Below are 27,162 nucleotides of genomic sequence, written 5' to 3' on the forward strand. Positions count from 1 at the left end.
TTGAAATTCTGTGTGTTTACTGATGTTAATTTTAAAGTGACATGATTTGTGTTTCTGTCTTACAGTGCTGACCCACGTTTTGAGGTCCCTTAAAAAATTCACACAATGTATGTGGATGGTCCTTAATTCTACAACTGCCTCCGTTTTGATTACTGCTGTAATTTGAAACAAGTTCTTTGCAAGCCATTCAGGATACAGTGGAGTGTAGATAAAGCGGTGCTTTTCGTCATACATACAGGCCCAGCTAGGCCTGTGTTACTGCATTCAGGCAAATCGTATACGTTCTCCTGCTGTGTCCTATATTTCAGGGAGGAGGGACTCGGCAACAGTGACTGAGCAGGTTCTCATGGAGCAAACCATTTCAGCCAGGGTGAGTGGGAGGGGGGAGTCCTGTGTGCAGTAAAGCATGGGGGATAAGTCCGTTCCTAAAGCGTGCGCGGTTAAGCTCCCCAAGGCTCCTTCACGAGGGGTCTCTCCTTGTGAACTGTCTTCTTGCTGCCACAGTCTCCCTCACTCCATTCACAGTGCTTGGGGACTGAGTTCATAACCACCTCCCCCTCTTTTTCGCTCCGTGGTGGGCTGTCCTTCTCTCTTATTGCCATACATCGCTGTTCTGTCTGTGAGGGAGGTGATTAGAGTACCCTGGTGTGAGCGAACGAGCGAGGCCTGGAAAGCTCAGTTAAAGAGAGGAGATATGGAGATAGCAGCCAGCCTGTGGAATGGAGAGCTTGTGGCGGTGTTCTGCCTCTCCCAAAACCCAGGCTGTTGGACGAGTTAGTGCTCTGGCCGTGGACTGCAGCTTCTTCTTTTGCACTCAGCCCACTCCTTGAGGCTGCTGCCTGGCACCTGCTTGTTCCTCGACTGACTGACTGCCGGGCTCCTCTACGTCACACACACATACACATATAGGCCAACGCTAGGCCGAGCTTAGCTGAGCTGGGCTTCAGGTGCGTGGATCTCTTACTGGATTACTCTTCACTTTCTTTCTTTACTTTTGGCTTGAGCTAGTTGTTTACCTTTTAGGTTACAGTGTATGTGGTCTGTTTTTGTGTGTGTTTTCTGAATAATGAGTGGGGGGGTGGGGCAAAGGGCCTCTTGATATTTGTGTTTCGGAATGAGTGAGTAGGTAGCTACATGTTTTGCAGAGTGTCGTTGGAGGTGTGTGTTTTAGTTTCTCAGCCAGCATTGAGCTTTAGGTGAGGAGAGAGGGATTTGTGAGACTTGCAAAGGTTACTCCAGTGTGTGTGTGTCTAAACCCACCTTGGATTTAGCTTCTTTTTTTTTTCACTCCACAGCATGTTGAGTTTTTGCTCAGCTCTACCCCTGACCATGTGGTTTCAGGGGCCGTCACATGGGCTGCATTTTTGTCATGTAATTCAGATGTCTAAATGTTATTCAGTTAGCTCATACTTGCCTATGTATTACATACTTATGACTCATCCACCTAATAGATGGGTTAGTTGTTTAGCAACAAAACCGATGTGTGCAAAACAGACTGGTTGGCATAGATTATTGACATGTAAACTATATTTTGTCTCCAATGTTTATTGAAAACAAATACATTTGCCCAACTGAGCACTTGTCTCTTATACATTGTTAGTTGTTGGTTAGCTACTTTAGTGAATCTTAGCCATATTAGCATTGATGTGAAATAAGTCCAAACACCTCAAAACAAGACATGGTATCAAGAACAAGATGAAACTAGCTGAAACGAGTCACTTACGTTTGTTGTCATTATTGGTAGCTATCTGGCCATCCAGAATCACAACAACTCAGTCTTCTGTCCCATTGAAGCATGCACATCGTTTTTCGTGACGTTCAGCTAACCTATCTATTATAGTGCTATGTATTATTGTACTGGACTATATCTTTGGGCAACATTGTGATGTGTTGTGCAGTCCTCACTACCCTCTGGAGAGCCTTACGGTTGTGGGTGGAGCAGTTGCCGTACCAGGAGGTGATACAGCCCGACAGGATGCTCTCGATTGTGTATCTGTAGAAGTTTGAGTGCTTTTGGTGACAGGCCGAATTTCTTCAGCCTCCTGAGGTTGAGGAGGCGCTGCTGCGCCTTCTTCACCACTCTGTCTGTGTGGGTGGACCAATTCAGTTTGTCTGTGATGTGTACGCAGAGGAACTTAACTTACTACCCTCTCCACTACTGTTCCATCGATGTGGATCGGGGGGGTGCTCCCTCTGCGGTTTTCTGAAGTCCACGATCATCTCCTTTGTTTTGTTGTTGAGTGAGAGGTTGTTTTCCTGTCACCGCACTCCGAGGGCCCTCACCTCCTCCCTGTAGGCCGTCTCGTTGTTTTTGGTAATCAAGCCTACCACTGTAGTGTCGTCTGCAAACTTGATGATTGAGTTGGAGGCGTGCCTGGCCACGCAGTCGTGGGTGAACAGGGAGTACAGGAGAGGGCTCAGAACACACCCTTGTGGGGCCCCAGTGTTGAGGATCAGCGGGATGATGTTGTTACCTACCCTCAACACCTGGGGGCGGCCCGTCAGGAAGACCAGTACCCAGTTGCACAGGGCAGGGTCGAGGCCCAGGGTCTCAAGCTTGATGACGAGTTTGGAGGGTACTATGGTGTTAAATGCTAAGCTGTAGTCGATGAACAGCATTCTCACATAGGTATTCCTCTTGTCCAGATGGGTTAGGGCAGTGTGGTTGCGATTGTGTCGTCTGTGGACCTATTGGGGCGGTAAGCAAATTGGAGTGGGTCTAGGGTGTCAGGTAGGGTGGAGGTGATATGGTCCTTGACTAGTCTCTCAAAGCACTTCATGATGACGGAAGTGAGTGCTACGGGCGGTAGTCGTTTAGCTCAGTTACCTTATCTTTCTTGGGAACAGGAACAATGGTGGCCCTCTTGAAGCATGTGGGAACAGCAGACTTTGATAAAGATTGATTGAATATGTCCGTAAACACACCAGCCAGCTGGTTTGCGCATGTTCTGAGGACGCGGCTGGGGATGCCATCTGGGCCTGCAGCCCTGCGAGGGTTAACACATTTAAATGTTTTACTCACGCCGGCTGCAGTGAAGGAGAGCCCGCAGGATTTGGTAGCGGGCCATGTCATTGTCACTGTACTGTCCTCAAAGCGAGCAAAGAAGCTGTTTAGTCTGTCTGGAAGCAAGACATCATGGTCCGCGACGGGCTGGTTTTCTTTTTGTAATCCGTGATTGACTGTAGACCCTGCCACATACCTCTTGTGTCTGAGCCGTTGAATTGTGACTCTACTTTGTCTCTATACTGACGCTTGGCTTGTTTGATTGCCTTGAGGAGGTAATAGCTACACTCTTTGTATTCGGTCATGTTTCCGGTCACCTTGCCCTGGTTAAAAGCAGTGGTTCGCACTTTCAGTTTCGCGCGAATGCTGCTAATAATCCACAGTTTCTGGTTGGGGAATGTTTTAATAGTTGCAGTGGGTACGACATCGCCAATGCACTTGCTAATGAACTCGCTCACCGAATCAGCGTATTCGTCAATGTTGTTGTTTGACGCAATGCGGAACATATCCCAATCTACGTCATCGAAGCAATCTTGAAGCGTGGAATCAGATTGGTCGGACCAGCGTTGAACAGACCTGAGAGCTTCCTGTTTTAGTTTCTGTCTATAGGATGGAAGCAACAAAATGGAGTCGTGGTCAGCTTTTCCGAAAGGAAAGGCTGGACATGTCTTCTTAAGAAAAATAATAAATAGTACACAGAGCCTGCATACCAGTACAAAATTATTTTAATTTACTCACGTGAGGAACAAGGCTTTATGTAGCCATTCAAAAGCAGCCTACCCTTGTGTTTGTGAGAGAAAAACGCATATATGCGAGCTTAGTGGTTTGTGACGAGTGCCATCATGCCCTATGTTGTGTGACAGAGAGCACTTCAGCTGTGGCCGTATGGGCAGACCAATACACAGACAGGAAGGGCTGTTTTGGGGTTATGACTAGATGGTATACAGCTATGGACAGGACAGAAGTCATTCTCTCGTTGTTATGGCAACAGAACTCGCTAGGTAAGTTAGTTAGCTAGCTAGAGTCCCTAGGCGATGACCACAAATATACTTTTAACTAACTGGTTTCCCCATTCATATGTGATGACAGCTACTTTAGTGTTTATATGGATGTCCGGTGACATGTCAGTTAGCTAACATTTCTGCCCTCTGTAAACACGACGACAAGGCAAGCCAGTGCAAATGACCAGTGCACCGTTGTGCTTCCCGACGTGAGGTGCTTTTCACTAGGAAGCTGTATCACGGTGTCACCGGCATTATCAGGATTTTATTTCATGTAGCCTACACGAGAAATAACTAATATTTGTAACCATCTCAATGTCACCGTGATGGTCTACGAATGGGGAGAGCATGAACAGCAACAACAACGGGACACAGTGTCCCACACTCTCACTTGCCAAGCACTATTGTTTCGCACCGGCTTTGGAAGTAGCTAGTAGCCACTATCAGGGAGTGATGGTCACAGTAAGCACGCATACAAGCAACAGTACACTCATCAAGTACTTTCAGAAAAAATAAACAATCGTCCGTTTTATTAACTGAAACTGTAAAAAAAAAAAAAAAAAAAAAAGTGTAAAACTAACAGTGAAATCCGACTTATCCTCTGGCTTCAAAACCTCAGTCAAAACCTTTGCTGTAAATTTGTCCGTAGCTGTATACCATCTATCTCAACCTCGTTTTGGCGAAGTGGCTCCACTCAGCCACAATTTTCATGCACATCAACTTCCTTTAAAGTGTTGTGGTGACAAAGTGGCAATAGAGCAGTGTAATTTGCCCATTGTCGCCAGGCCAGGAGATAACCCAGTGACTGAGTGAGTTCGTCACTGCGTGTGCGTTTTCTGGGCTCGCTTAAATGAAGTAGGGCTCACAGGCGTGCGCATGCGTTGCAAAATCAATTTCGAAATCTATATTATTCAATTATTGCACAACACTGCTCGCACACCAACGGGTGTCTGCGTTGCCAAGGGCTAAAATAAAAGTCAGTTCTATTTCTGACGCAGATCGCGCTGCAAGTCCTGCCTCTCCCATCTCCTCATTGGTTTATAGAAGCAGGTACCCACGATCCATCTCCTCATTGGTTATACCCATGTGGGTGACTGAAAGACAAACAAGGTCGGTGGTGGTAATGCACCTAATTTATGAAAGTTGCCAATCGCAATATAAAGTTAAGAGAAGAAAAAGCCTAGGAGGAGAGATGACTAGAAACGATTCGGTGTACCGTTTTATGTGTGGATTAATTGCCGGAGTAGAGGACCTTTTGTGCATTTCAGGTAAAATAACAACTCAATGTTTATATCCCAGGATAAATTAGCAAGCAACGGAAGCTAGTTAAATAGGACAAATTAGCTAGAAAGTGCTAGCTAGCTAGCTATATTGCCATAAAGGTTTAATGCTTTTTGACCTGTCCCCAAATTAATGTAATTGGTTTAGAGTTTATTTTAACCTGCATGTCGTGACTGCGTTTGGTGTGGGGGGGACAAAATAAATGTATGCAAGATGTTGCACGATGGCGCACGCGTGCAGCCGGTTTGGGTTCTGTGTTGGGGCATGTTGATGACAAGGGACAGTTAACAAAAACAAACAGTAGGCGATAGCCAGGTTCGGGGAAAGCAGATATGGAACCCAGTGAAAGAGAGAAAGGCCCATGGGAAATGATGCCGAGAGAGAAGTGGTGGCAAAGCCAAAAACCTGGAAGTGCCAGAACATGGGATCATTACTTTAATTGATAGTTTGAAAAGGGGTCACATGACTCGTGACGTTGCTGGATGCAGGCCTCGCTCTGCTCTGTTGCCAGTGAATTAAGGATTCAGAAATCAGCGAAGCGTGGACAAATTCATTGTTTTATTGAAAGTGTATTGGCTAAATGAGCTATTTTTGTTAAGTACTATCGGTTTTGAGTCGGTAAATATGCACCTTTTCACCAAAATGTGTGATTATTTTATATACAGTACCAGTCAAAAGTTTGGACACACCTACTCATTCCAGGGTTTTACTTTATTTTTACTTTTTTTTTTTACTATTGTAGAATAATAGTGAAGACATCAAAACTATGAAATAACACATGGAATCATATAGTAACCAAAACCTTGTTAAACAAATCAAAATATATTTTGTATGAGGTTCTTCAAAGTAGCCACCCATTGTCTTGATGACAGCTTTGCACACGCTTGGCATTCTCTCAACCAGCTTCGTGAGGCAGTCATCTGGAATGCATTTCAATTAACAGATGTGCCTTGTTAACTTAATTTGTGGAATTTCTTTCTTTCAAAAAACATTTCTGCCAATCAGTTGTGTTGTGACAAGGTAGGGGTGGTATACAGAAGATTGCCCTATTTTGTAAAAGACCAAGTCCATATTATGGCAAGAACAGCTCACATAAGCAAAGAAAAATGACTATCCATCATTACTGACTATCCATCATCATCAATTTTATCAGCATATCGATTGCGCAACCAGGGGTGGTAAAACCTTGGATCATTGTTACTCTAACTTCCGCGACGCATATAAGGCCCTGCCCCGCCCCCCTTTCGGGAAAGCTGACCACGACTCCATTTTGCTGATCCCTGCCTACAGGCAGAAATTAAAACAAGAGGCTCCCACGCTGAGGTCTGTCCAACGCTGGTCAGACCAAGCTGACTCCACACTCCAAGACTGCTTCCATCACATGGACTGGGACATGTTTCGTATTGCGTCAGATGGAAATATTGACGAATACGCAGATTCGGTGTGCGAGTTCATTAGAACGTGCGTCGAAGATGTCGTTCCCATAGCAACTATAAAAACATTCCCAAACCATAAACCGTGGATTGATGGCAGCATTCGCGTGAAACTGAAAGCGCGAACCACTGCTTTTAATCAGGGCAAGGTGTCTGGTAACATGTCCGAATATAAACAATGCAGCTATTCCCTCCGCAAGGCTATTAAACAAGCTAAGCGTCAGTATAGAGACAAAGTAGAATCTCAATTCAATGGCTCAGACACAAGAGGCATGTGGCAGGGTCTACAGTCAATCACGGACTACAAGAAGAAACCCAGCCCAGTCACGGACCAGGATGTCTTGCTCCCAGGCAGACTAAATAACTTTTTGCCCGCTTTGAGGACAATACAGTGCCACTGACACGGCCTGCAACGAAAACATGCTGTCTCCTTCACTGCAGCCGAGGTGAGTAAGACATTTAAACGTGTTAACCCTCGCAAGGCTGCAGGCCCAGACGGCATCCCCAGCCGCGCCCTCAGAGCATGCGCAGACCAGCTGGCCGGTGTGTTTACGGACATATTCAATCAATCCCTATACCAGTCTGCTGTTCCCACATGCTTCAAGAGGGCCACCATTGTTCCTGTTCCCAAGAAAGCTAAGGTAACTAAGCTAAACGACTACCGCCCCGTAGCACTCACTTCCGTCATCATGAAGTGCTTTGAGAGACTAGTCAAGGACCATATCACCTCCACCCTACCTGACACCCTAGACCCACTCCAATTTGCTTACCGCCCAAATAGGTCCACAGACGATGCAATCTCAACCACACTGCACACTGCCCTAACCCACCTGGACAAGAGGAATACCTATGTGAGAATGCTGTTCATCGACTACAGCTCGGCATTCAACACCATAATACCCTCCAAGCTAGTCATCAAGCTCGAGACCCTGGGTCTCGACCCCGCCCTGTGCAACTGGATACTGGACTTCCTGACGGGCCGCCCCAGGTGGTGAGGGTAGGCAACACATCTCCTCCCCGCTGATCCTCAACACGGGGCCCCACAAGGGTGCGTTCTGAGCCCTCTCCTGTACTCCCTGTTCACCCACGACTGCGTGGCCACGCACGCCTCCAACTCAATCATCAAGTTTGCGGACGACACAACAGTGGTAGGCTTGATTACCAACAACGACGAGACGGCCTACAGGGAGGAGGTGAGGGCCCTCGGAGTGTGGTGTCAGGAAAATAACCTCACACTCAATGTCAACAAAACTAAGGAGATGATTGTGGACTTCAGGAAACAGCAGAGGGAACACCCCCCTATCCACATCGATGGAACAGTAGTGGAGAGGGTAGCAAGTTTTAAGTTCCTCGGCATACACATCACAGACAAACTGAATTGGTCCACTCACACTGACAGCGTCGTGAAGAAGGCGCAGCAGCGCCTCTTCAACCTCAGGAGGCTGAAGAAATTCGGCTTGTCACCAAAAGCACTCACAAACTTCTACAGATGCACAATCGAGAGCATCCTGGCGGGCTGTATCACCACCTGGTACGGCAACTGCTCCGCCCTCAACCGTAAGGCTCTCCAGAGGGTAGTGAGGTCTGCACAACGCATCACCGGGGGCAAACTACCTGCCCTCCAGGACACCTACACCACCCGATGTTACAGGAAGGCCATAAAGATCATCAAGGACATCAACCACCCGAACCACTGCCTGTTCACCCCGCTATCATCCAGAAGGCGAGGTCAGTACAGGTGCATCAAAGCTGGGACCGAGAGACTGAAAAACAGCTTCTATCTCAAGGCTATCAGACTGTTAAACAGCCACCACTAACATTGAGTGGCTGCTGCCAACACACTGTCATTGACACTGACCCAACTCCAGCCACTTTAATAATGGGAATTGATGGGAAATGATGTAAATATATCACTAGCCACTTTAAACAATGCTACCTTATATAATGTTACTTACCCTACATTATTCATCTCATATGCATACGTATATTACTGTACTCTACATCATCGACTGCATCCTTATGTAATACATGTATCACTAGCCACTTTAACTATGCCACTTTGTTTACTTTGTCTACATACTCATCTCATATGTATATACTGTACTCGATACCATCTACTGTATGCTGCTCTGTACCATCACTCATTCATATATCCTTATGTACATATTCTTTATCCCCTTACACTGTGTATAAGACAGTAGTTTTGGAATTGTTAGTTAGATTACTTGTTGGTTATCACTACACACACACACACACACACACACACACACACACACACACACACACACACACACATTCACTCTGGGTGGTTACATTAGGCTAACGTATGGCAATGGTTTTAGGAACAGCAGTAACATCAGGCAGGATTTAGGCTACCAACTGCCTAGCCAGTTGTAGCTCAATCTTGGGTGCAATGATCACGTTCCCGCACAGACTGACTGTGTGGAGGCACATTGATTTAACGTTACGTTAGCCTACACTAGTAAAGTAATAAAATATATAGCTGTCGGCTTCAAATGTCGAACAAATTTGGAAATTGTTGAGCCTCTGTAATTTTCTTCATGTTTTGCAAGTTGCAGTCTGTTTTTTTGTTGCTGTCTTTTTATCTGAAAATAACATTTTTGGGCATCATCTTTCCAAGGGCTCCATCTGAATTCACCCACCAACGTTCCTGTGGAATGCTACAGACAACTTTTTCTCAGCTGGCACAATTTGATTGGCTGCTGTCCGATTCAAACTCTAATCCGTTAAATGAAGAGTTGATGTGGTGCACACTTCTTTTTTTTATTTTTATAGCAACATTTCTAATATTTGGGCTTGGGGAGGGTATCAAGTCAGGTCAAGTCACGAGTCATTGGTGTTAAAGTTAGTCGAGTTGCAAGTCAGTATATTTGTGACTCGAGTCCAAACCTCTGGTTGTTTCTCTTTGCTTATTTGATCTGTTCTTGCCATAATATGGACTTTTTCCAAATATGGACTTTTTCCAAATAGGCCTTTTTCAAAATAGGCCTATCTTCGGTATACCCCCCTTGTCACAACACAACTGATTGGTTCAAACGCATTAAGAAGTAAAGTAATTCCACAAATGATCTTTTAACAAGGCACACCTGTTAATTGATATGCATTCCAGGTGACTACATCATGAAGCTGGTTGAGAGAATGCTAAGAGTGTGCAAAGCTGACATCAAGGCGAAGGGTGGCTATTTGAAGAATCTAAAAAAAATATATATTTTGATTTGTTTAACTTCTCATGACTCTCAAACCCGTATCCGGGAGCGTAACCATATCCTCAAACTAATTAGCATAACGCCGCGGACATAAATCTTCCTAGAAAATCTTCCTATTCATGAAAATCACAAATGAAATATATTGAGACACAGCTTAGCCTTTTGTTAATCACACTGTCATCTCAGATTTTCAAAATATGCTTTACAGCCAACGCTAGACAAGCATTTGTGTAAGTTTATCATGACATAATGCTATGCTAGGCTCTTACCAGCAGGCAACATTTTCACGAAAATAAGAAAAGCAATCAAATTAAATAATTTACCTTTTTGAAGAACTTCGGATGTTTTCACTCAGGAGACTCTCAGTTAGATAGCAAATGTTCATTTTTTCCCAAAATATTATTTTTGTAGGCGAAATAGCTCTGTTTGTTCTTCACGTTTGGCTGAGAAATCGACCGGAAAATGCAGTCCCTACAACGCCAAACTTTTTTTCCAAATTAGCTCCATAATATCGACAGAAACACGGCAAACATTGTTTAGAATCAATCCTCAAGGTGTTTTTCACATATCTATTCGATATAAAATCCACCGGGACAATTGGTTTCTCATAAGAAGCGATTGGAAAAATAGCTACTTGTGTACTTTACGCAAGATTTTCTGCGGGAGCCATCATGTGACCGCTTGCTCAATGTGGTCCCTTACGGCTATTCTTCAACATAAATGCGTAAAAGACGTCACAATGCTGTAGACACCTTGGGGAATACGTAGAAAACGTAAGCTCATTCGTAGCCCATCCACAGCCATATAAGGAGTCATTGGCATGAAGCGGTTTCAAAAAATGTGGCATTTCCTGATTGGATTTTTATCTGGGTTTCGCCTGTAACATCAGTTCTGTTGGACTCACAGACAATATCTTTGCAGTTTTGGAAACGTCAGAGTGTTTTCTATCCAAAGCCGTCAATTATATGCATAGTCGAGCATCTTTTCGTGACAAAATATCTTGTTTAAAACGGGAACGTTTAACAGTGTTTGGATACTTCATGATTCCTTATGTGTTATTTCATAGTTTTGATGTCTTTCTTCACTGTTATTCTACAATGTAGAAAATAGTTTTTAAAAAATAAAGAAAAACCCTTGAATGAGTAGGTGTTCTAAAAACGTTTGGCCGGTAGTGTACATTGTATGTACTATTTCAAATTGCTACTAACCATCTTCGTCTCTCGTATCTTTTATCGTAAAACTGTCAAATTTTGTGCCTTCTTCCCATGCATTCCTGTATAAAGTGCAGATAGGGAACGAACACCAGCTTGCTCTTGCTGCCAACTCTTTATCCACTTCGCGTTACTCACTTTACTTGCGATATGCCTAACATTTATCAACGTTCGCACAAGCTCCTTGTCCGTCCAATTTTTGTCTGTGACATTAAGGTCCTTATATGGGCATATTGTGTAGTTTCTACATCGCAGGGATTCCCCCAAGTGCACATCTGCAGTTGTTACCAATCTCTGCTGCTATGGCAGTCTGCTACAAAAAATAATTCTATAAAATAATCGCAAATGTTTGAGGTGGAAACTAGTAACCGGAAGGTTATAAGTTCAAATCCCCGAGCTGACAAGGTACAAATCTGTCGTTCTGCCCCTGAACAGGAAGTTAACCCACTGTTCCTAGGCCATCATTGAAAATAAGAATTTGTTCTTAATTGACTTGCCTAGTTAAATAAAGGTAAAATAAATAAATAAAACAGTAAACCAATAGTTAATAGGTCATTTGGCTGAACACTTTCAATAAAACATCAAATTTGTCCACACTGAATTATGAATTCACTGGCAACGGAGCAGAGCGGGGCCTGCATCCAGCAACGTCATGAGTCCAGTGACCTGTTTTTTGCAGCTGTTTCAGTACAGCACTACAGGGAGGGAGAGGGCAAACTAGTTTTAATGTGTGGAATCACTTGGGAGTTTCTGGATTTTGGATACATTTATCCTTTAAGTGTGATTTTTTTAAATGTTTTATTAAAAAATGTTTATGATAAATGACTTTCTAGCCAGCAATATATCTTTAGCTAAATTGCACCTTAGTATCAGATTATCAGGATTTCACAAATATATAGGCCCACATTATGTAGGCCAACTAAGTCCTAACTGTCAATCTCACTTTTATGTTTTTATCTAAACATAATCCCCCATTAATACCATTTCGTAGGTTGCTTAGCTATGTGTTTGTGTGTTCATGCGTCCCAAGTCCAGTCTACATGGTTGCTCTCCATTGTGAAAATAATATGTTGTTGTAGCCTGTGTGGCTGTTTACATACAGAACAGTATATTTGCCTCGGCTCTCGCCTGTATTTGCCTGTTTTCAGTTCAGTCAGTGAGTTCAATATGGGATTGTGTTTATGAGAGAGCTAGGACTGTCAGTCTTCCTTTAGTAGAGACCCTGACCCTCCACCTTAAGCTGGCAATAGTTCACTTATCATTAATCAAAGAGAACATACACGCTTCTGGTGTTAAACAGAGTAAACCTATTAAAAGGTGTAGAAATGGATTGTACAAAGGTGCAAAGGTGTTGCTGACTGTCGTGATTCAAGGACCAGCCTGAGCAACCCACCCACATTCCAGGCCCGGACAGCAGCTATCACAGTCCCAGATAACTAGCCATGCTAGAGGGGACAGGAGCAAAGCTGAGCCTGACCAGAACGTTGCCCCAAACCACAGATATAGAATCAGAGGGAGGGAATGGTTTATTTTAAATTCAATACGGTGACATTACATAGTATTAATGGCAGCTAATGCAGAATTATTTGGCACAATTTACACTAGTCATAAATACACAATAGAGCTGGAATGGCTGAACCTGGCATGAAAGTGACATACATCACAGTTGATTCATGATTTGCCTCATGGGTGTTAGTCCTGGGTGATTTGTTTTCATAGTGATAATCATTATTTGTTTGTAGATCAGTTCATTGACTGGCACTACCATTCATTATTTACCTTGGCCAAGAGAGCATGCTGCTAGTGGACTCAGTGAGTTGGATGCATGCAGGCACCGAAGCAGTACTGTTGATAGGAACACAGAATAGAGATACAGTACTGTAGGTAAGAACACTGCACAGGGATACAGTACTGTAGGTAAGAACACTTCACAGGGATACAGTACTGTAGGTAAGAACACTGCACAGGGATACAGTACTGTAGGTAAGAACACTGCACAGGGATACAGTACTGTATGTACGAACACAGATGTGTTCAAACCTCTGCGCTGTGACTAGTTAAATGAAGGTTACATTTTTAAAAAATGAGCTACAGCGGACTTGGCTGACCCTAAATACACCTGCCTGTACATCAAATGAGCCGCAGCGGACTGGGCTGACCCTAAATACACCTGCCTGTACATCAAATGAGCCGCAGCGGACTGGGCTGACCCTAAATACACCTGCCTGTACATCAAATGAGCCGCAGCGGACTGGGCTGACCCTAAATACAGCTGCCTGCACATCAAATGAGCTGCAGCGGACTGGCCTGACCCTAAATACAGCTGCCTGCACATCAAATGAGCTGCAGCGGACTGGGCTGACCCTAAATACAGCTGCCTGCACATCAAATGAGCTGCAGGTGACTGGGCTGACCCTAAATACAGCTGCCTGCACATCAAATGAGCTGCAGGTGACTGGGCTGACCCTAAATACAGCTGCCTGCACATCAAATGCTAATTTCGGTGTAGATTTCTATCATGTCTGGAAACCATTGTTATGTGGCTTCAATGCCCGGCCTCAATGTAAAACGTATTTAGCTGGCCTCGGAGCTTGTGCTGGAGAATCTGGTTCATTAAGTTGAGCAGACCATTGTTTACTGTGGTTGGTTCTCACAAACGTGCTCGTTAAATAATGGTCGACAACAGAGTCATCTCATTGACCACTGGCACCAAACTATCAGTGTCTGTATAAGTCTCATACATTAATATGGAAAGGCCCATCTAGGCCTTTGCTCCCGAGTGGCGCAGTGGTCTAATGCACTAAAGGTGTCACTACAGACCCTGGTTCAATTCCAGGCTGTATCACAACTGGCCGTGATTGGGATTGGCGCACAATTGGCCCAGCGTCGCCCGGGTCAGGGTTTGGCCGGGGTAGACCGTCATTGTGAATAATAATTTGTTCTGAAATGACTTGCCTGGTAAAATAAAAATTGTCCTATTTGGCCTGTCTATGGTGCTGGTGTTTGTGTTGTTGTTTGCTGGACTGTTTATAAGGTATTACCTTTCCAGCCTGTGTTGAATTGTAAGGGGCTGCTATTCTGGCCTGTGTTGGAGGCTCTGATTCGAGGTGAAATGCTGCAAATGAGGCTAGTGGGGATTAGGGCCGTCCTGCGCGGTGCGTGGCTGCCCTGGGTTTCTGTTCTGTGACAATAGCGGCTTGTTTCGGTGCCTTTGGATCAAAGCTTGAGTGAGCTGGTGGCGGAGGGGACACGGGGGGCGAGTCTTGGCCTTAGAGGTCCTGAATTACGCTAGTCACAGTGGCCCCCCGTCAGGAATGCAGCACACTGAACTATACACCAGAGCACTGGCTGCTGTTGACACTGGCCATACCAATGATGTGTGTATGTGCAAGGCTTGTGCTCAGTTCAGAAATGAATTGAGAATGCCTCAAATTCCAATTAAATTCTTGAATTTGAATTGAAGTGGTAAATCGTATACAGAATTGCAATTCAAATTTTAATTCAAGGAAATATAATTGAATTCAGTGAAATTCAATGAAATTCTTCTATTCTATATTAGGTGTAGTCCATACAATATACATAAAACATGTTGTTATATACATGCGTATAAAATATTGATGAAACAATTTTCATGACAAACTCTTAAAATTAATCATCAAGGAAAACAAAACATGTACAGTGCTTTCAGAAAGTATTTATACCCCTTGACTTTTTCCGCATTTTGTTGTTACAGCCTGAATTCAAAATGGATTAAGTAGATTTTCTCACCTAATTTAGCTAATTTATTGAAAATGAAATGCAGAAATATCTTATTTACATAAGTTTTCCCACCCCTGACTCAGTACATATTAGAATCCTCTTTGGCAGTGATTACTGTATGTAAGCCTCTGAGAGCTTTCACACCTGAATTGTAGAATATTTGCAAATTATTCTTAAAAACAAAGCTCTGTCAAGTTTTTTTTCTGTTCATTGCTAGAAGGCAATTTCAAGTCTTGCCATAGGTTTTCAAGACGATTTAAGTCAAAACTGTAACTAGGCCACTCAGAAACATTTAATATCATATTGGTAAACAACTCCAGTGTATATTTGGTCTTGTATTAGGTTATTGTCCTGCTGAAATGGTGAATTTGTCTCCCAGTGTCTGGTGGAAAACAGACTGAACCATGTTCTCCTCTCTGATTTTGCCTGTGCTTAGCTCTATTCTGTTTCTTTTTATCCTATTAAACTCCCAGTTCTTGACAATGACAAGCATACCCATAACATGATGCAGCCACTGCCATGTTTGAAAATATGAAGAGTAGTACTCAGTGATGTGTTGGATTTACCCCAAACATAACGCTTTGTATTCAGGACAAAAAGTTCATTTCTTTGCCATTTTTTTTGCAGCTTTACTTTAGTGCATTATTGCAAACAGAATGCATGTTTTGGAATATGTTAATTCTGTACAGGCTTCCTTCTTTTCACTCTTTTATTTAGGTTAGCTTTGTAGAATAACTACAATGTTGTTGATCCATCCTCAGTTTTCTCCTATCACAGCCATTAAACTCATAACTGTTTTAGTTGCCATTGGCCTCATGGTGAAATCCCTGAGTGGTTTCCTTCCTCTCTGGCAACTAGGAAGGACGTCTGTATCTTTTTATTGACTTGGTGTATTGATACACAATCCAAAAATGTAATACAAACTTAACCATGCTCAAAGGGATAGTCAATGTCTGCTTTTTTATTTGTTTTAACCCTCTACCAAAAGGTTTTGGTATTTTATTAGTACCCCCATTAGCTGTTGCAAAAGCAGCAGCTACTCTTCTTGGGGTCCGCACAAAGCATGAAACATAATACAGAATCACATAATATAGAACTTAATTAGAAACAACAGCTAAATGACAGAAATACATACATTTTAAAAAGGCACACGTAGCCTACATATCAATGTATACACACAAACTGTCTAGGTCAAATAGGGGAGAGGCGTTGTGCCGCGAGGTATTGCTTTATCTGTTATTTGAAACCAGGTTTGCTGTTTATTTGAACAATATGAGATGGAAGGAAGTTCCATGCAATAAGGGCTCTATATAATAGTGTATGTTTTCTTGAATTTGTTCTGGATTTGGGCACTATGAAAATACCCTTGGTGGCATGTCTGTTGGGATAAGTGTGTCAGAGCTGGGTGTAATTTGACTATGCAAACAATTTGGTATTTTCAACACATTAATGTTTCTTATAAAAACAAGTGATGCACTCAGTCTTTCCTCAACTCTTAGCCAAGAGAAACTGGCATGCATAGTATTTTTATCAGCCCTCTGATTACAATTAATAGCAAAAAGTGCCACTCTGTTCTGGGCCAGCTGAAGCTTAACTAAGTCTTTCCTAGCCGCACTGGACCACATGACTGGACAATAATCAAGATTAGACAACTAGAGCCTGCAGAACTTGCTTTTTGTAGTGTGGTGTCGAAAAAGCAGAGCATCTCTTTATTACGGCTAGACCTCTCCCCATCTTTGCAACCATTGAATCTATATGTTTTGACCATGACGGTTTGCAGTCTAAGGTAATGCCAAATAATTTGGTCTCCTCAACTTGTTCAACAGCCACACCATTCATTACCAGATTCAGCTGAGGTTTAGCACTTAAGGACTGATTTTTACCAAATACAGTGCTCTAAGTGTTAGATGTTCAGGACAAGTTTATTACTGGCAACCCATTCCAAAACAGACTGCAACTTTTTGTTAAGGGTTTCAGTGACTTCATTAGCTGTGGTTGCTGATGTGTATATGGTTGAATCATCAGCATACATGGACACACATGCATTGTTTGATGCCAGTGGCAGGTCATTGATAAAAATAGAAAAGAGTAGAGGGCATAGAGAGCTGCCCTGCGGTACCCCACACTTTACATGTTTGACATTAGAGACGCTTCCATCAAAGAAAACCCTTTGAGTTCTATTAGATAGATAGCTCTGAATCCACGATATGGCAGAGGTCGAAAAGCCATAGCACTTACGTTTTTTCAACAACAGGTTATGGTCAATAATATCAAAGGCTGCACTAAAATCTAACAGTACAGCTCCCACAATGTTCTTATCAATTTCTTTCAACCAATAATCAGTCATTTGTGTCAGTTCAGTACATGTTGATTGCCCTTTTCTATAAGCATGCTGAAAGTCTGTTCATTTGTTTACAGAGAAATAGCATTGTATTTGGCAAAACACAATTTTTTCCAACCGTTTCCAAAGAGCTGGCAGCAAGCCTATAGGTCTGCTGTTAGAACCAGAATTACTTTGGCTTCCCTCCAGGCCTGAGGAAAAAGACTTTCCTCTATGCTCAGATTAAAGATATGATAGATAGGAGTGGCTATAGAGTCAGCCACCATCCTCCGTAGCTTTCCATCTAAGTTGTCAATGCCAGGAGGTTTGTCATTATTGATCGTTAACAATAATTTTTCCACCTCTCCCATTCTAACTTACAAAATTCAACCGTGCACTGCTTTTCTTTCATTATTAGTTTTTTATGCATTAATATCATTGCTCACATTTCCTGCCTAAGTTTGCCCGCTTTGCCAATGAAATAATCATTAAAATAATTGGCAAAATCAAATGGTTTTGTGATGAATAAGCCATTTGACTCGATGACAGATTGAGTTGAATTTGTCTTTCTACCCATAATTTAATTTAAAGTACTTTTTTCAATCATTCTTTACATCATTGATCTTGGCTTCATAATGATTTTTCTTCTTCTTTTTGTTGAGTTTAGTCACATAATTTGTCAATTTGCAGTAAGTAAGCCAGTCAGATGTACAGCCAGACTTATTAGCCACTCCTTCTGCCCCATTTCAACCATACAGTTTTTCAATTCTTCATCAATCCATTGAGCCTTAACAGTTCTAACAGTCAGTTTCTTAACAGGTTCATGTTTATCAATAATTGGAAGAAGCAATTTCATAAACTTCACTTCTATTAAGTGTAGTATCACTTTTTTTGGTGTGTTTTTTTGTTGTTGAATTTTGACCCCTTTTTCTCCCCAATTTCGTGGTATCCAATTGTTTTAGTAGCTACTATCTTGTCTCATCGCTATAACTCCCGTACGGGCTCGGGAGAGAGGAAGGTTGAAAGTCATGCATCCTCCGATACACAACCCAACCAAGCCGCACTGCTTCTTAACACAGCGTGCATCCAACCCGGAAGCAAGCCGCACCAATGTGCCGGCCCGCCACAGGAGTCGCTGGTGCGCGATGAGACAAGGACTTTGGCTTTCCTGGATATAGCCGCTATATTGTGATCACTGCATCCAATGGGTACGGATACAGCTTTAGAACAAAGTTCTACAGCATTAGTAAAAATGTGATCGATACATGTGGATGATCTTGTTCCTGTAGTGTTTGTAAACACCCTGGTAGGTTGATTAATAACCTGAACCAGATTACAGGCACTGGTTACAGTAAGAAGCTTCCTCTTGGACATCTAGAGGAAAACCAGTCAATATTCAGGTCCCCAAGAAAGTAGACCTCTCTGTTTACATCACATACACAATCGAACATTTCACACATATTATTTAGATACTGACTGTTAGCACTTGGTGGCCTATAGCAACACCCCAAAATGAATGACTTTAGATGTGTCAAGTGAACCTGCAAGCACAACACTTCAATAACACTTGACATAAGATCTTCTCTAAGCATTCCAGGGATATGGCTCTGAATATGTACAGTAACACCTCCCTCATAAGAATTTCTGTCTCTTCTATAGATGTTAAATCCTTGTATTGCTACTGATGTATCTTCAAATTATCTAAATGAGTCTCAAATGGCTAATATATGAATGTTATCTGATGTTAGCAAGTTATTGATTTCATGAACCTTATTTCTAAGGCTTTATTTACAGACCTTTCCTGGGTAGCTTATCAGAGATAGACAAAATATTGAAAAGAACAGACAAAGCAAGATATAAAAATATATATATATACATTCAGCAGTCCATTAATCAATTGGTGTGTGTGTGTGTGTGTGTGCTCTGGGGTTGAGGCTATGAACCCATAGACTTGGCTCTCTCATCCCTTCCAGGCTTCTGCGAGGGAGGGTGGACAATGAGTGTCGTAGCAGATGTACTCAATGTCCCCACGCGCTCCGGCAGCTTTCATGGCTGGGATCAGTTCTTTCCTCTTCTGGCGCACGGCTTCAGGATAGTCCTCGTTTAGGAAGATATACGTTCCTCTCAAGTTCTTGGCACTTTCCAGAACAGCTACCTTGTCTTTGAACCTCAGGAACTTGACCACTATCGGCCTGGGCCTATCACCTGGGGCCGGTGGAGGGTTTTCCAATCCTGTGGGCGCACTCCACCTCAGACCACAGGAAGTTTATCTTCAATTTCTCAGATAATTTCCCTCATTTTGTCCTCAGACTCCATCCAGGTCTCATGTAGAGATTCTGCAATTATGTCCACAACCATGTTTCGCCTTGATTGTCCCTCGAGATAGTCAAATGTATCTGTAATTGTTATCACGGATTCACAGATCAGATGTCCTCTCTCAATGACTTACAGATTGCTGTCATCTTGCCGTTCCCCTGTTTCAACTTGTCGAGCTGACCCTGGGAGAACTGCAAACTGTTCTTCATGTCCTGGACCTCTCTGGTCAGGCCATACATTCTTTTATTAGTAGAATCCACAAGTATTTGGACAAAATACTTGAAACTATTTTGTTGTTGTTGTAACAACTGCTTATAGGTCTCTTTTTGTTCGCTTAAAAGGTCCTTCGCGTGTGATCGAGAGACACCACTGGCACTGTCCTCAACGGTACTCCAGTCGACTTTGGTCTTTGTCATGGTAGCTAGCAACGTATGTTAGGCTGTTACTCCTTGCAGTTCCAGACAGGGCAGGTCACAGGGAAAATTGCTAACCACAAACAGTAGGGATCTAGACAGCCACAAACCCGGCACAATCCGCAGCCCCAGCCACAATGGCTAACCGCATCGCGGGCTGCGTTCAAGAACACCTCGCTAGCTTGATGTTAGGCTAGCTAGCAGCTAGGCTAGCTGCGACGCCAAATAGCTCCTCAGACCCATCCTTGGTCGGTAGGATCACTGGAAAGATACAAGCAGTCCTAGCAACTGATGCCAACGGCGTTGCGGCATCCAACATAAGAAGAGGTTGGGATAATACTGTGAAACTGAAACTGACTGAAATGTCAGCCTGTTCTGGTGAGATGGAGTTTTGGCATCCCTGGTGCCATCACCAGCTGGTAAATGAGTTAATAGACCAATAAGGTGACACCTTCATTGCGAGGCATTTAAAAACGTCCCTGGTCTTTGTGGTTAAGTCTGTGTTTTGAAATTCACTGTTCGACTGAGGGACCAACCTTACAGATAATTGTGTGGGGTACAGAGGTGAGGTAGTCATTTAAAAAATAATGTTAAACACTGTCATTGCACACACATTGAGTCCATGCAACTTTATTATGTGACTTGTTAAGCACATTTTTTACTCCCGAACTTATTTTGGCTTGCCATAACAAAGGGGTTGAATACTTATTGACCCAAGATATTTCAGCTTATAATTTGTATTAATTTGTGAACATTTCTAAAAACATTATCACTTTGAAATTATGTTGTATTGAGTGTAGGCCAGTGACACAAAACCTATTCCATTTTAAGTTCAGGCTGTAACACAACAACATTTTGAAAAAGTCAAGGGGTGTGAATAGTTGTATGTGAATATTCTATTTCATTAACTTCTTGCGTCGAGCAATCCCTTATCCTGGAGCGTAATCATAGCCTCAAGCTCATTACCATAACGCAACGTGAAATATTCATGAAAATCGCAAATGAAATGAAAGAAATATATTCACTCACAAGCTTAGCATTTTGTTAACAACACTGTCATCTCAGATTTTCAAAATAAGCTTTTCAACCATAGCTACACAAGCATTTGTGTAAGAGTATTGATAGCTAGCATAGTATTAAGCCTAGCATTCAGCAGGCAACATTTTCACAAAAACAAGAAAAGCATTCAAATACAATCATTTACCTTTGAAGAACTTCGGATGTTTTCAATGAGGAGACTCTCAATTAGATAGCAAATGTTCCGTTTTTCCAAAAATATTATTTGTGTAGGAGAAGAAATCGCTCTGTTTTGTTCATCACGTTTGGCTAAGAAAAAAAAACAGAAAATTCAGTCATTACAACGCCAAACTTTTTTCCAAATTAACTCCATCATATCGACAGAAACATGGCAAACGTTGTTACATTTACATTACATTTAAGTCATTTAGCAGACGCTCTTATCCAGAGCGACTTACAAATTGGTGCATACACCTTATGACATCCAGTGGAACAGCCACTTTACAATAGTGCATCTAAATCTTTTAGGGGGGTGAGAAGGATTACTTACCCTATCCTAGGTATTCCTTGAAGAGGTGGGGTTTCAGGTGTCTCCGGAAGGTGGTGATTGACTCCGCTGTCCTGGCGTCGTGAGGGAGTTTGTTCCACCATTGGGGGCCAGAGCAGCGAACAGTTTTGACTGGGCTGAGCGGGAACTGTACTTCCTCAGTGGTAGGGAGGCGAGCAGGCCAGAGGTGGATGAACGCAGTGCCCTTGTTTGGGTGTAGGGCCTGATCAGAGCCTGGAGGTACTGAGGTGCCGTTCCCCTCACAGCTCCGTAGGCAAGCACCATGGTCTTGTAGCGGATGCGAGCTTCAACTGGAAGCCAGTGGAGAGAGCGGAGGAGCGGGGTGACGTGAGAGAACTTGGGAAGGTTGAACACCAGACGGGCTGCGGCGTTCTGGATGAGTTGTAGGGGTTTAATGGCACAGGCAGGGAGCCCAGCCAACAGCGAGTTGCAGTAATCAAGACGGGAGATGACAAGTGCCTGGATTAGGACCTGCGCCGCTTCCTGTGTGAGGCAGGGTCGTACTCTGCGGATGTTGTAGAGCATGAACCTACAGGAACGGGACACCGCCTTGATGTTAGTTGAGAACGACAGGGTGTTGTCCAGGATCACGCCAAGGTTCTTAGCGCTCTGGGAGGAGGACACAATGGAGCTGTCAACCGTGATGGCGAGATCATGGAACGGGCAGTCCTTCCCCGGGAGGAAGAGGAGCTCCGTCTTGCTGAGGTTCAGCTTGAGGTGGTGATCCGTCATCCACACTGATATGTCTGCCAGACATGCAGAGATGCGATTCGCCACCTGGTCATCAGAAGGGGGAAAGGAGAAGATTAATTGTGTGTCGTCTGCATAGCAATGATAGGAGAGACTATGTGAGGTTATGACAGAGCCAAGTGACTTGGTGTATAGCGAGAATAAGAGAGGGCCTAGAACAGAGCCCTGGGGGACACCAGTGGTGAGAGCGCGTGGTGAGGAGACAGATTCTCGCCACGCCACCTGGTAGGAGCGACCTGTCAGGTAGGACGCAATCCAAGCGTGGGCCGCGCCGGAGATGCCCAACTCGGAGAGGGTGGAGAGGAGGATCTGATGGTTCACAGTATCGAAGGCAGCCGATAGGTCTAGAAGGATGAGAGCAGAGGAGAGTGAGTTAGCTTTAGCAGTGCGGAGTGCCTCCGTGATACAGAGAAGAGCAGTCTCAGTTGAATGACTAGTCTTGAAACCTGACTGATTTGGATCAAGAAGGTCATTCTGAGAGAGATAGCGGTAGAGCTGGCCAAGGACGGCACGCTCAAGAGTTTTGGAGAGAAAAGAGAGAAGGGATACTGGTCTGTAGTTGTTGACATCGGAGGGATCGAGTGTAGGTTTTTTCAGAAGGGGTGCAACTCTCGCTCTCTTGAAGACGGAAGGGACGTAGCCAGCGGTCAGGGATGAGTTGATGAGCGAGGTGAGGTAAGGGAGAAGGTCTCCGGAAATGGTCTGGAGAAGAGAGGAGGGGATAGGGTCAAGCGGGCAGGTTGTTGGGCGGCCGGCCGTCACAAGACGCAACATTTCATCTGGAGAGAGAGGGGAGAAAGAGGTCAGAGCATAGGGTAGGGCAGTGTGAGCAGAACTAGCGGTGTCGTTTGACTTAGCAAACGAGGATCGGATGTCGTCGACCTTCTTTTCAAAATGGTTGACGAAGTCATCTGCAGAGAGGGAGGAGGGGGGATTCAGGAGGGAGGAGAAGGTGGCAAAGAGCTTCCTAGGGTTAGAGGCAGATGCTTGGAATTTAGAATGGTAGAAAGTGGCTTTAGCAGCAGAGACAGAGGAGGAAAATGTAGAGAGGAGGGAGTGAAAGGATGCCAGGTCCGCAGGGAGGCGAGTTTTCCTCCATTCCGCTCGGCTGCCCGGAGCCCTGTTCTGTGAGCTCGCAATGAGTCGTCGAGCCACGGAGCGGGAGGGGAGGACCAAGCCGGCCTGGAGGATAGGGGACATAGAGAGTCAAAGGATGCAGAAAGGGAGGAGAGGAGGGTTGAGGAGGCAGAATCAGGAGATAGGTTGGAGAAGGTTTGAGCAGAGGGAAGAGATGATAGGATGGAAGAGGAGAGAGTAGCGGGGGAGAGAGAGCGAAGGTTGGGACGGCGCGATACCATCCGAGTAGGGGCAGTGTGGGAAGTGTTGGATGAGAGCGAGAGGGAAAAGGATACAAGGTAGTGGTCGGAGACTTGGAGGAGTTGCAATGAGGTTAGTGGAAGAACAGCATCTAGTAAAGATGAGGTCAAGCGTATTGCCTGCCTTGTGAGTAGGGGGAAGGTGAGAGGGTGAGGTCAAAAGAGGAGAGGAGTGGAAAGAAGGAGGCAGAGAGGAATGAGTCAAAGGTAGACGTGGGGAGGTTAAAGTCGCCCAGAACTGTGAGAGGTGAGCCGTCCTCAGGAAAGGAGCTTATCAAGGCATCAAGCTCATTGATGAACTCTCCGAGGGAACCTGGAGGGCGATAAATGATAAGGATGTTAAGCTTGAAAGGGCTGGTAACTGTGACAGCATGGAATTCAAAGGAGGCGATAGACAGATGGGTATGGGGAGAAAGAGAGAAAGACCACTTGGGAGAGATGAGGATCCCGGTGCCACCACCCCGCTGACCAGAAGCTCTCGGGGTGTGCGAGAACACGTGGGCGGACGAGGAGAGAGCAGTAGGAGTAGCAGTGTTATCTGTGGTGATCCATGTTTCCGTCAGTGCCAAGAAGTCGAGGGACTGGAGGAGGCATAGGCTGAGATGAACTCTGCCTTGTTGGCCGCAGATCGGCAGTTCCAGAGGCTACCGGAGACCTGGAACTCCACGTGGGTCGTACGCGCTGGGACCACCAGATTAGGGTGGCCGCGGCCACGCGGTGTGGAGCGTTTGTATGGTCTGTGCAGAGAGGAGAGAACAGGGATAGACAGACACATAGTTGACAGGCTACAGAAGAGGCTACGCTAATGCAAGGAGATTGGAATGACAGGTGGACTACACGTCTCGAATGTTCAGAAAGTTAAGCTTACGTAGCAAGAATCTTATTGACTAAAATGATTAAAATGATACAGTACTGCTGAAGTAGGCTAGCTGGCAGTAGCTGCGTTGTTGACACTACACTAATCAAGTCGTTCCGTTGAGTGTAATAGTTTCTACAGTGCTACTATTCGGGGGCTAGCTGGCTAGCTAGCAGTGTTGTTTACGTTACGTTGCGTTAAAAGAACGACAATAGCTGGCTAGCTAACCTATAAAATCGCTCTAGACTACACAATTATCTTTGAAACAAAGACGGCTATGTAGCTAGCTATGTAGCTAGCTACGATCAAACAAATCAAACCGTTGTACTGTAATGAAATTGTTTAGAATCAATCCTCAAGGTGTTCTTCACATATCTATTCGATGATAAATCATTCGTGGCAGTTGGGTTTCTCCTCGGAAGCAAATGGAAAAATACACGCAGCTGGTGATTACGCAATAATTTCGACGGAGGACACCAAGTGAGCACCTGGTAAATGTAGTCTCTTATGGTCAATCTCCCAAAGATATGCCTACAAATACGTCACAATGCTGCAGACACCTTGGGGAAACGACAGAAAGTGTAAGCTCATTCCTGGCGCATTCACAGCCATATAAGTAGACATTGGAACACAGCGCCTTCAAAATCTGGGCCATTTCCTGTTTGAAATTTCATCTTGGTTTCGCCTGTTCTGTGGCACTCACAGATAATATCTTTGCCGTTTTGGAAACGTTTTGGAAACGTCAGAGTGTTTTCTTTCCAAAGCTGTCAATTATATGCATAGTCGAGCATCTTTTCGTGACAAAATATCTTGTTTAAAACGGGAACGTTTTTTATCCAAAAATTAAGAGCGCCCCCTATATCGAAGAAGTTAACCTCTCTAGGGTATGTGGGACGCTAGCGTCCCACCAGGCCAACATCCAGTGAGATTGCAGAGCGCCAAATTCAAATACAGAAATACTCATTATAAAAATTCAGAAAAGATACAACTATTAAACATAGGTTTAAAGATTAACTTCTTGTGAATCCAACCACGGTGTCAGATTTTTAAAATGCTGTACGGTGAAAGCATACCTTACAATTATTTGAGAACATAGCCCAACAGACAAATCATTACAAACAGTAACCAGCCAAGTAGAAGAGTTACACAAGTCAGAAATAGAGATAAAATTAATCCCTTACCTTTGATGATCTTCATATGTTTGCACTCAGAAGACATTCATTTATTCAATAAATGTTCCTTTTGTTCGATAAAGTGTCTCTTTATAGCCGAAAACCTTCGCATTTTCTTCAGTAATCCACAGGCTCAAACGCAGTCACAACAGGCAGACAAAGAAAATCCAAATTGTATCCGTAAAGTTCATAGAAACATGTAAAACAATGTTTATATTCAATCCTCAGGTTGTTTTTAGCCTAAATGATCTATAATATTTCAACCGGACAATAACGTCGTAAAGTAAACCAGAAAGGCACTCTCTCTGGTCGCGCGCATGAAAAAGCTATGTGACACGGCAGGGTCCACTCATTCAGACTGCTCTTACTCCCTCATTTTTCATAATACAAGCCTGAAACAAGTTCTAAAGACTGACATCTAGTGGAAGGCATAGGAACTGCAATTTGAGTCCTAAGTCAATGGATACTGTAATTGCATTGAATAGGGAAAAGGGGGGGAATCCTACTTCCTGAATGGATTTTTCTCAGGTTTTTCGCCTGCCAAATCAGTTCTGTTATACTCACAGACATTATTTTAACAATTTTGGTAACTTTAGAGTGTTTTCTATCCAAATCATATCCTATCTTCTGGGCCTGAGTAAAAGGCAGTTTAATTTGGGCATGCTTTTCATCCAAAATTCCAAATGCTGCCCCCTACCCTAGAGAAGTTAATCACGTAAATATTTTTTTACAGTGGGAAAATACTACATTTCCCAGAATGCATTAGTTTAACCGTCAAGTTTACCCTAAAGCCTTCAAAAAGAAGCCACAGAAATTAAATGGTTGGTGGAAATATAATTGGCTATTTTAAGCACTAAGGTCAAAAGTTTCAAGATGGTGTCGGATAACACATTTTCCCTGTTTCTAGCTCCTAGACAACATTGAAGTATTTTTTTTTTTTTTTGTGTAATTTCTTGCATAAGCATTTCGCTGCACCCACTAACATCTGCTAAACTGTCTACACGGCCAATAAACGTAGATTTGAAAAGTATATTAACATTGTTTCTAGAGAGAAGTGATATAACTCTGTGTAACTCTGTGTTGTTGTACGTGTCGAATTGCTACGCTTTATCTTGGCCAGGTCGCAGTTGCAAATGAGAACTTGTTCTCAACTAGCCTACCTGGTTAAATAAAGGTGAAATGAATAAAAAAAATTGTATTTGGTATCTGGAAGTGTGACCTGTCAGATTCAGTGAAACTCTAATGTTCTATGACTGAATAGAGTTTATTTGAATTGCACCGATTTTAAATTCTACTACCTGCCACTCAAACTCAAATTCTACATCCTGTGGGGTGTGGTCAATTCCATTTGAATTTCAACTCATGAGTTGAATGGGAGTCAATTTGGAATTGAGCACAACCCTGGCGTGTGTGTGTACTGTACTGTGTTGTATTACCAATCTGTAGGACCGGTGTGAT

At 43.6% G+C, this 27,162-nt stretch overlaps 1 protein-coding gene across 5 annotated transcripts in view; it reads left to right on the forward strand.

The window, feature by feature from the left end:
• The window catches only part of LOC118380067 (nuclear receptor coactivator 1-like), a 170,972-nt gene that overhangs the window by 27,552 nt on the left and 116,258 nt on the right, over positions 1 to 27,162 (forward strand). The window contains exon 1 of one of the 5 annotated variants that reach the window (XM_052470958.1): positions 614 to 947. The exons of the other annotated variants lie outside the window; for them this stretch is intronic. The gene's annotated coding sequence lies outside the window, so the exon portion shown is untranslated. Of the gene's footprint in view, positions 1 to 613; positions 948 to 27,162 lie in introns of those variants that run through there. 5 annotated transcript variants of the gene reach the window in all.

This window comes from Oncorhynchus keta, chromosome 19, assembly GCF_023373465.1.
Source record: "Oncorhynchus keta strain PuntledgeMale-10-30-2019 chromosome 19, Oket_V2, whole genome shotgun sequence".
Lineage (NCBI taxonomy): Eukaryota > Metazoa > Chordata > Actinopteri > Salmoniformes > Salmonidae > Oncorhynchus > Oncorhynchus keta.